Source organism: Nicotiana tabacum, chromosome 7 (genome assembly GCF_000715075.1).
Source record: "Nicotiana tabacum cultivar K326 chromosome 7, ASM71507v2, whole genome shotgun sequence".
Classification (NCBI taxonomy): domain Eukaryota; kingdom Viridiplantae; phylum Streptophyta; class Magnoliopsida; order Solanales; family Solanaceae; genus Nicotiana; species Nicotiana tabacum.
This window is the reverse complement of record NC_134086.1, coordinates 87,043,431-87,053,815: the sequence shown is the minus strand read 5'-3', so window position 1 is coordinate 87,053,815 and position 10,385 is coordinate 87,043,431.

The window sequence follows — 10,385 nt, the reverse complement described above, 5'->3', positions numbered from 1 at the left end:
GTGCTTATAGTAGTAAAGTTATCTTCTAAGTATCTATTTCCCTTCTCGTTTAAATTTGTTTTTAAAAAATAGATATGATCTTCTAAGGCCTTAGGGAACTCAGATTGTGAAATGGTGCAGTGCCAAATGTTTTTTGTTGAGTATTTTCCTTGTATCGTTGTAGATATTCACTATGGTGCAAAAGCCGACGCCCCTGGTTTTTGTCTTTAGTTTGTTTTTGTCTCTTTTGAATGTTGGGAATAAACTCCACAAAAATAATAGTCAAGGTAATAAAAGCGGAATAATAACGTAACACCGAGGTACGGTAATTAACAAGAATAAAAGAGTGAAAACGACACCAAGATTTTTACGTGGAAAGCCCTTTTGAATAAGGGAAAAACCACGGCCTCGAGATGAGTAATTGATATCACTATAGTAAGGAATTTTACACTTTAAATGTCCGAGTAAAATACTCTAAAGACCACTACAACACTCAAAAGAAATAACCCTCTTATGATATTCCCACCTCACTACAATATTGTTCACTCTCTATTTTTCTCACAGACTATTTTCTTATATCATGTCTGTGATGCCTCACTCTTTCTTTCTCTCTTTGTTGGTGTATAGAAATGAGAATCGAAGCTCTCCTTTTATAGTGTTGAGCGCTTATTATATTTGACAGTTTGCAAATCAAATAAGTCATAATAAATCTAACAGTTTTCCTTCCTTTTCTTGTTTTTCATTTATGGGGATGTACCCAACAAATCTTCCCCTCCAGACCCATTTAGCTTAAGGAGGTAACACCGGACTTCTAGCTTAAGTGCAAGCCGGCAAGTTCTTTGCACAATTCGAACTTGTCTCTTGGTACCACCTTGGTTAGCATATGTGCGGGATTCTCACTTGTAGGAATCTTCAAGGTTTTTAGAGATTCATTCTCTATCATTTCTCGAATCCAGTGATATTTCACGTCGATGTGGTTGGTCCTTGCATGGTACATGGAGTTCTTGCTAAGATCTATTGCACTTTGACTGTCACAATAGACAACATACTCCTTCTGATGCAATCCAAGCTCTTGAAGGAACCGTTTCAACCATATCATCTCTTTTCCAGCTTCAGTAGCGGCAATATACTCTGCTTTAGTTGTAGAGAGTGTGACACACTTCTGAATCTAGACTGCCATGATATAACTCCCACTGAAAATGTAAACAAATATCCAATAGTGAATTTTTTGTTATCAATGTCACCTGTCATATCAACATCTGTATAGCCTTTCAAGATTGGATTAGATCGTCCAAAGCACAAACAATCTCCTGCAGTACCTCTCAGGTACCAGAGTATCCACTTGACTGCCTCCCAGTATTCTTTTCCAAAATTTTCAAGAAACCTGCTGACAACACCAACTGCGTGAGCAATATCAGGTCTAGTGCATACCATTGAATACATCAAACTTCCGACGGCAGAGGAATAAAGAACTTTGGTCAAGCTCTTATTTTCCTCCATTGTTGTAGGACACATCTTCTTGATTAACTTCAGATGACTAACAAGAGGCGTGCTGACTGGCTTAGCATCTTCATGTTGAAGCGTTCCAGTACACGTTCAATGTACTTCTCCTGAGACAGCCACAACTTTCTGTTTATTCACTCTCGAACTATCTTCATACCCAGAATTTGTTGTGCTGGGCCCAAGTCCTTCATATCAAATGACTTGGACAAATCTCCCTCCAACTTTGCGATCAACTCCTTGTCTTTTCATACAATTAACATGTCATCCACATACAACAACAAAATAATAAAATTGTTGTCAGAAAATCTTTTGAAGTATACATAGATCAGAATATGTCTTTATGTAAGTTTGACTTTTCATGATGAGTCAAACTTCTTGTACCACTACCTTGGTGCATGTTTCAACCCATAAAAACTCTTATTCAGTTTGCACACCATGTGTTTCCTTTCAGCTACTTCAAATCCTTCTGGTTGCTCCATATAGATCTCCTCTTCCGAATCTCCATAAAGAAATGCAATTTTCACGTCCAACTGTTCCACTTCAAAATCAAGGCTAGCTGCTAAGCTCAAGATTGTTCGAATAGAAGTCATTTTGACAACAGATAAGAAAATTTCATCAAAATTAATTCCTTTCTTCTGTTCAACGCCTTTTACCACTAATCGAGCTTTGTATCTTATCATCTTGCCATTTCCATCTTTCTTGAGTTTAAAGACCCATTTGTATTTGAGTGGTCGTTTACCCTTAGAAAGTTCAACCAGCTTGTATGTGCCATTTTCTGCAGAGATTCAATCTCTTCTTTAATGGCTTTCATCCACTGGTTCTTTTTGGGATGGGACAATATCTCTTTAAGACTTTCTAGCTTCCATTCATCAATGATAAGGACATACTCAATGGAAGGGTACATGTATGACTCTACCCTTGGCCTCTCTTATCTCCTCAGAGGTTGAGGTTGTTCTTCTTCCTGAGTGGGGTACTTAACTTCCTTGATATCATCATCAAGTTGCTCCCCTGCTCAATAACCTCACCAGGTTGCTCCCCTTGCTTGGTAACCTCGTCAGTCCTACTTTCTGCACTTGTGAGATTGTTAGAAGTAGAAGTAATGGTAAGAAGGTTAGGGATTATACCATTCTTGGACTTCTCTAACTGATCATCTACAACTTCAACTTCACTTTCTCAGAAGATTACATCTCTGCTTCTAATGACCTTCTTTTTTATAGGATCCCACAATTTGTACCAGAACTCTTCATCTTCATATCCGATGAATATGCATGGAACGGATTTTTCATCCATCTTTGTTCTCTGCTCCTTTGGTACATGTGCAAAAGCTCTGCAATTGAATACCTTTAGATGTGCGTAGGACACCTCCTTGTTGGTCCAAACTCTCTCTGGGATGTCAAACTCTAATAGAACTGATGGACTCCTATTGATCAGGTAACAAGTTGTCTGAACTGCTTCACCCCAGAGTGACTTAAGCAGTTTAGCTATTCTGAGCATGTTTTTCACCTTCTCAACAATGGTGCGGTTCATTATCTCAACTACACCACTGTGTTGTGGGGTTCTAGGAACTGTCTTTTCATGTCTGATCCCATGGTTCAAATAATACTCTTCAAATTCCCTGGAAATTACTCACCTCCATTGTCACTTCGGAGACGCTTTAACATTTGGCCTATCTCCCTTTCCACCAGAGCATGAAATTTCTGGAAAACTTAAAATACCTGATCTTTATTTTTCAAAAGATAAACCCACAAATTTCGTAAAGCATCATTAATAAAAGTAACAAAATATTTGTTATCATCCATCGATTCAATTTCTATTTGACCACAAACATCAGAATATACCAAAACAAGTATATTCAATTTTCTTCTAGACGATGTCTGAAATGAGACTCTATGTTGCTTACCAAATAAACAATAGTCACAAGGTTTATAACTGTACCTTTGGCAAAATAAATGAGTGATTTCCTGGCAACAATCTGCAATACTTTCTCGCTCATATGACTCATTCTTTTGTGCCACGAATCTGCAGAAATCTCATTTTGTGCCGCGTTCAATTCACCTTGGCATATTTCTCCATTTGTCATGTATAATGTGCCACGAACAACTCCCTTTGCAATAACCAATGATCCCTTGCTGAGTCTCCACTTTTGATTTGTAAAGTAGTTCTCGTATCCATCTCGATCTAAAGCAATTCTCGAGATCAAGTTCATCCGCAAATCAGGTACATGTCGCACGTCCTTTATGCATCTGACATTTGTCTTGATACAAATGTCATCGATCCCCGCAATCTTTGAGTAACTTGTGTTACCCATTCTTACAATGCCAAAATTAACTGCTACATATCTACAAAAAAAGATCTCTTACCGGTGTGACATGGTAAAATGTTGTTGTGTCAACTTCTCATTCCGACTCTGGATCTTCCAAGTGCATGCATTCTTCTTCCTCATTTGTGAAAATAATAATATTATCAGTATTTTGCACCATGGCGGTTATGTTGTCATCATTCTTCTGGCTACTGGTTTCAACTTTGCCCTTGCTTGAATTTTGGCAATCTCTTTTGATGTGACCTGGTTGATCAAAATTGTAACAATTTTTGACGTTTGATTTGGATCGGTTCTTAGACTTCCCACGAGCTCCACATCTACCATAGTTGCTCGAACTCCTTTGATAACTCCTGCCTCTACCTTCTGTGATGAGAGTCTGCCCTTGATTTTTAGGATTTTTTATCATCTTCTCATTGAGTAGAAGAGCATAACCTTATCAGAAAGTACAAAAACAGTTATCATGTCTTATGGTTATCAGTCTACCTCAGTTACCAGTTATACAGTCTATTAGTTAGCAAGTTTATGGTTATTTAATACGCCAGTATTCAGTTATATGTTTACCAAATATCCAATTTTTAGTGTATGACATCTTTCAACTCAATAGTAGTCTTACCGTGCAGGATGGTTATTGCCAAATTATCGTATAAAGAAGGAAATGAGCTCAATAGCAAGATGACTTTATCTTCTTCCTTGATTTTTACTCCGAGGTTGGTGATTTGTGTGATTAGTCTGTTAAACATAGTTAAATGTGACAAAAAATTCGTACCTTCACCCATCTATAGGGCGTATAGCTGCTTTTTTAAGTACATTTTATTTGTTAGTGTTTTGGACATGTATAGCCTTTCCAACATTGTCCAAATGCCACATGCGGTGTCTTCATCAATGATATTATGTACCACATCATCTAATAAGTGCAACCTGATTGCACTAGCAGCCCTTTTCATCCAAGTCAGCCCAATCCTCAGCTTTCATGGTATCAAGCTTTTTGGCATCAACATCTAGTACCTTGTGTAATCCTTGTTGGATGAGCAGATCCCTCATCCTTCTTTGTTATATTGAGAAACCGTTATCTCCGTTAAATTTTTCTACCTCGTACTTTACTCCTGACATTTTTTTTTCTTGCCGAGTATAGTACTACTATCAGTAAATAGAACTTTTGCGAATGAGAAGAACCTGTGCTCTGATACTAGTTGTTGGGAATAAACCCTCCACAGAAATAATATCACGGTAATAAAAATAAAATAATAACATAGCACCGGGATGCGGTAATTAACAAGAATAAAAGAGTGACAATGACATCAAGATTTTTACGTGGAATACCCTTTTGAATAAGGGAAAAATCACGGTCCCGAGAAGAGCAATTAATATCACTATAGCAAGGAATTTTACACTTTGTAGGTCTGAGTAAAATACTCCAAAGATCACTATAACACTCAAAAGAAATAACCCTCTTTTGATATTTCCAATTCACTACATATCTTTCACTCTCTATTTTTCTCACAGACTATTTTTTTATGCACTATCTGCAATGCCTCACTCTTTGAAAATAATTTTATACAAAAATATTTAAAAAAATCCGAACCAACCAAATTGATATAAGTAATTTGTGTGGTTTGGTTTGGTTTTGATAAAAAAAATAAACCAATTCGACTCATGTACACCTCTAATAGACAAGTTGAAGATTAGTATATTTCATGCATCTCAAATTATTTGCGCTTTTCCTTTTGGCAGATAACTAATTTTACAGATCATTTCTAATAGACCTCCTCTCAAATTTTGTTTTGTCATACTGACCTCTCGTGTGGTTTGCGATATTACGCTTACCTCCCTTATTTTAATATTTTTTGTAACAATTCTTTTTACCGATTTTAATTAATGTAAAGCAATTATAGTCTAACCGATTTGTCCTTTCTAATGTTATAATTTTTTGGTAAATTAATTTTATGAATACCTTTAAAAAAATAATTGAATAATTAAAAAAGAAGAAATTAACTCATGATTCACTTAATCGGCTCCTTTTAAACCACTGCAAATTTGTAATTGATTCCATTATTGGAGATGAAGATTATCTTCCCCCACCCACCCACCCCACCATCCATATCCCACACAACCCTACACTGCACTTCTCTGAATCTCTCTTCCAATATATCATCATTTTTGTTCAACTCATAATCTACCAGAAAGACCAAGGAATAGTCCAAAGGATTATCGAGTTTAGAATGATTATATGGGGGAGGTTTATCCAGGGGAGGTTACCTAGTGCGCGCAAAGCACTCACTATAAAGTTGTTTACCTCGAAAATACGAGTAACAATTAAATTTAGTTTGTGGTTTTAAAGATATGTGATTTAGTTCAATACCAATTAATAATCAAGAAATATGAAGTAGAAATGAAAGAAATAAGTGACTCAAACCAATGTTACTCAGCAGTAGTGACCTCGAGCAGTAGTGACCTCGAGATGGATTAAGAGAAATAAAGTAAGAATAAATGTAAAGGACAATTCTGATGAATAGTAAGAGAGAAAAGCAGGATAGTATATTCTTGCCAATGATGAAATGATGTTACAAATGATTGGGGTCCCTTTTATATAATAGGGGTACCGTAAATAATGTATATTTATATTTATATTAAGGAATATTCTTGATACAATTGTCTAACCGCCTAGTACGAAATCATACAATCATATTCTGGGATTTGCACCAAGATCTTGGGGACGTGGCAGAAATATAGCCCATTCTATTTCAAGTCCATAACAGTACTATCTCGGGGTCGAGCATACTCGGCCTTGGCATACATTGTACTTTGATCCTCGGACATTGCATCTTGAGCTCGGATCTGATCCATCGGGCTTGAACTCGATCTTGCCGAAACTCGGTCTCAAGATGGACCCTTGAGCCTATAAATCAGAGGTATCTGATTTCGACCGTATAAAGATAGTCCCCGAGTTTCTTAGAGTAAGATGATAAGAAACGATTTGAATAGTCCCCGCGTTTCTTAGAGTAAGATGATAAGAAACGATTTGAACCTCGTTTCCTCGGAGTCTATAGTGATGATGTCATTTCCGTGATGTAGGCACTTGAAGTGACTGAAACATCCCGTCGGTTTCCTTTCCCAAAACATTAAATGCGCGCCAATACTAGTCGGCCATTAGCGTTGTCGAACCGTCATCACCTTTCTATAAATATGAGGCTACTTCTTTGAATAAAGGACTTTACTCTTTCATCACTTTTACTCTTATTCTTCTTCATTTCTTTCTCTAATCATCTGTTTCCACCGTCCCTTTAAGCGACGAAAAATGCCCAGTTCCCATAAAACACCATGTTCTGCTACCGGATGTATTCTTTAGCTTAAAATCATGGATAAAACTTCCAAAATGGTTCCCAAAAAAGATAAGGCGTCGTCTTCTTCTACCTCCCAGCCGGTCAAACTGGTGGTGCCGCCGACTCTTGAAGAAATCACCTCCGACTATTGCGTGATTAAGAAAGACTTCAATGTTGAAAATTCCCCCAATATTCATGACCGATGCGAGCATGTATCTCGATATCTTAGTTTGATATCGAAGAAGTACCTCAAAGCAATGAAGAGGGACTGCGGTTGGGGGGACGAGGTCCTAGTTCAGATCCTGAGCCCCGAGGAAAGCATTACTACCCACGTAGAGGGATTTTTAAGTGTTTACACTTACTCCTTCACACTGGGTCCCCTCGATCCGATAGTAATCTACTTTTGCAAAGCATACGAGGTCACCCTCGACTTGATTCACCCCTCTTTTTGGCACATCGTGATCATGCTGCGCTACTTTTCCAAAAAGGCCGAGAGGTTGGAATTCACCCTCAACCATCTGATTCGATTGCATCGGCCCTAGCTGTTTTGAGGGCTTGTCAAGCTGCAACGTCGAACAAAGAAAGCCTTCTTTTCTAGTAACAATAAAGCCAAAGATCGAGGCTGGATGAGTCGGTTCATCAGAGTAAGGACTTCGGATGTCATCCCTAGGGATAAAATGCCATTCCCGAAGAGATAGAACTTTAATCGTAAGTGGAGTTCTTCTTCCCAGTATCTATTCATATTCAGCGTTCGTGTCTCATAATGGCTTTACCCTTTCTGCAGCCACTGCCTGGGCGCCTCACGTGGTCCCCGACCTCGAGGACTGGGTCCGAAAGTTAGATGCTACCTCCTTCTACGATAAGCGCAAATGGCGTGGATTATCGAGAGGCAAATGAGAGGCAAAACATCATGGTACATTCTCTTCCAAAGTTTCATATATTTTTCATTTGTTGGTGGCGTCAACTTATTCATGTTTATTCGTGTAAGCTTCGGAGATGTATCCGAAATGAGGCCAGCTCCGCCCGAGGAAAAGACTGCATCCTCGACCCCGAAATCAAGGAAAGACAATAAAATAAAGAGGGCTTCAAAGCCCGAAGATTCCCAAGATGAGGCGGCACCTGCCCGGAAGCCGAGGAGAAGACTCATTCATGTGGACTTGGATTCAGCCATTCAACACCTGGAAGATGAAGAGAACGATGGAGAAGAATCGGTGCTAGTACCTCGAACTAGAAAACTAATCAAAGTCGGCAATGCCTCCGAACCTGATGCATTGCCACTCGATGAAGGAACTCCGAAGAGAGACTTGGGAAAATCCCTCGAGTCCCTCGAGATTGAGATCATACCTCCTTCTTCAACAAATACACCGAAGGGGACAAGTGCTAAGAGGGCCAAAACTAGCTAGAGCACCCCGAGTGAGGAGCTTGGGTCCATGACAATGGGTCACTCACTTTCTCTTCCAGCTTACTCCGAGGAGACAATAAAGGATGCTCGGGCTTTGCAAACACCTGATACGAGCAAGGTCCTCGAAGAACACCCTTTCGAGACTGTTTCACTGGAGTTGATGATGTTGCTGATCTTAACGATGCATCCACCCTTTTCGAAGAGGCTCAACATCTCCTTTCTCAAGAAAATGCTAACTTTCATTATTGTAACATGATATTCCCTTCCTTTCCTTTGAGTGATACGTCTTCATTTCATGTATAGGCCATCGTCAAGTTTAGAGCTGAGCTGAGCCAATGTGAGGCCGATCTTGGGAGGGTTTCAGGTGAAGAGAAGGCCCTGAGGCTCCTCATGGCTAGAAGGAGGAAAAGCTTAAGGACCTTCGGGTTGAGTTGGCCAAAGCTCGAAAAAATGAGACCGGGCTGGATGAGCAGGTAACTATGATATTAACAGAGTATGATCTACTTAGCCTTACTTCGGAGGCTAATAATCCGATGTCTTAGCTGCAGCAGAAGTTGGAGATGATTGGGTAGCTTCGGAGCCAGGTTAATAAAGTTAAGGCTGACTACCATAGGTGGAAAAAGAACATGGATTAGCTCGTCACCGATAAGGAACCTGTTACAGCCCAACTGACCTCGGCTGAAATTCAACTCCGAGGCATTAAAGCAAAGGGTCTGGCCCAGGCCAGGAAAATCAAGGAGTTAAAGGTAGAGCTTGCTAGAGCCTATGCTAAAGCTGCACAAGCTAAGACTGAAGTTGAGAAGACGAAGGCCACGACTGACAATACCATAACCCTGTACTTCGGCTTTTCAAGCAGAGCTGAGGGAGACCTCTAACTGGGAAAAATAGACTAATGATTTGGCCAAGAGTCAAGCCCGGAGGGAGACTCTCGAAGAAATCCACGCCCGAGGGTTCGACCTAAGTGAAAAGATAGCTGAAGCAAAGGCGCGGGAAGCCGATGCCAGGTTTCTTTTCTCTTCTGATGACGAAGATGCTGTGAGCGGCTCCGAGGATGGGGAAGGTGAGGAAGATGTTCCCGAGGAAGAGGAGGCTCTCAAAGATAGAGCTGCCGAGGGTACGGTTCCCGAGGAAGCTACTTTCGGGGACGTAACCCCAAAATAGATTAGGTTCTCTTTTTTCTTCTTTCATTAAGGGCCCTTTGTGGTTGTTGTAAATATATTTTGTAAAACATCCCTCATGCATATAAAGTACACTTTTGCTCTATCCTCGACTTGTGTTGAGTTTTATTTTGTTCTTATTTATGGAAGATTTCGATTGTACAACTCAAATAATCAGTCCGAGTATTTGTTTGGACTTAGAACATAATAAACCCTTAGGTTTTTATCGATCAATATAATACCCCTTAAGATTTCATTAATCCTCGAGCTAAGCTTAAATTGATTTGATGTGAGCTCGGAATATCGGGACTCTTGTGTCTGAATTGAGTGAGAGTAAGGTCTCGAACTCTATAATTTTGGCCCTTAGACTTTTTTAGATTGGCCCTTAGGTTCTTTTATATCGGCCCTTAGGCTGTTTAAGTTGGGCCAATTCGTCCTCTAGAATGGCTACATAATTTTTCCCTCTTTTCGGCTAAAAGACTTAGTGAAAATTTGATCAATGCCTTAGCATGCGTTTATCGTACCCATTGGGTTTTTCGAAGGTTCGACAAATCGGAACCTTATTAGTAATTTATTTGTGTAAATGTAATCGAATACCTCTTGAGGTTTTTTCGAAGGCAGATGTCATCGAAGCCTTTAAATTATTCGAGGGCTGAATTTATCGAAGCCCTTTATACTTTACTTTTGCCAAGGGTAGCCTGATT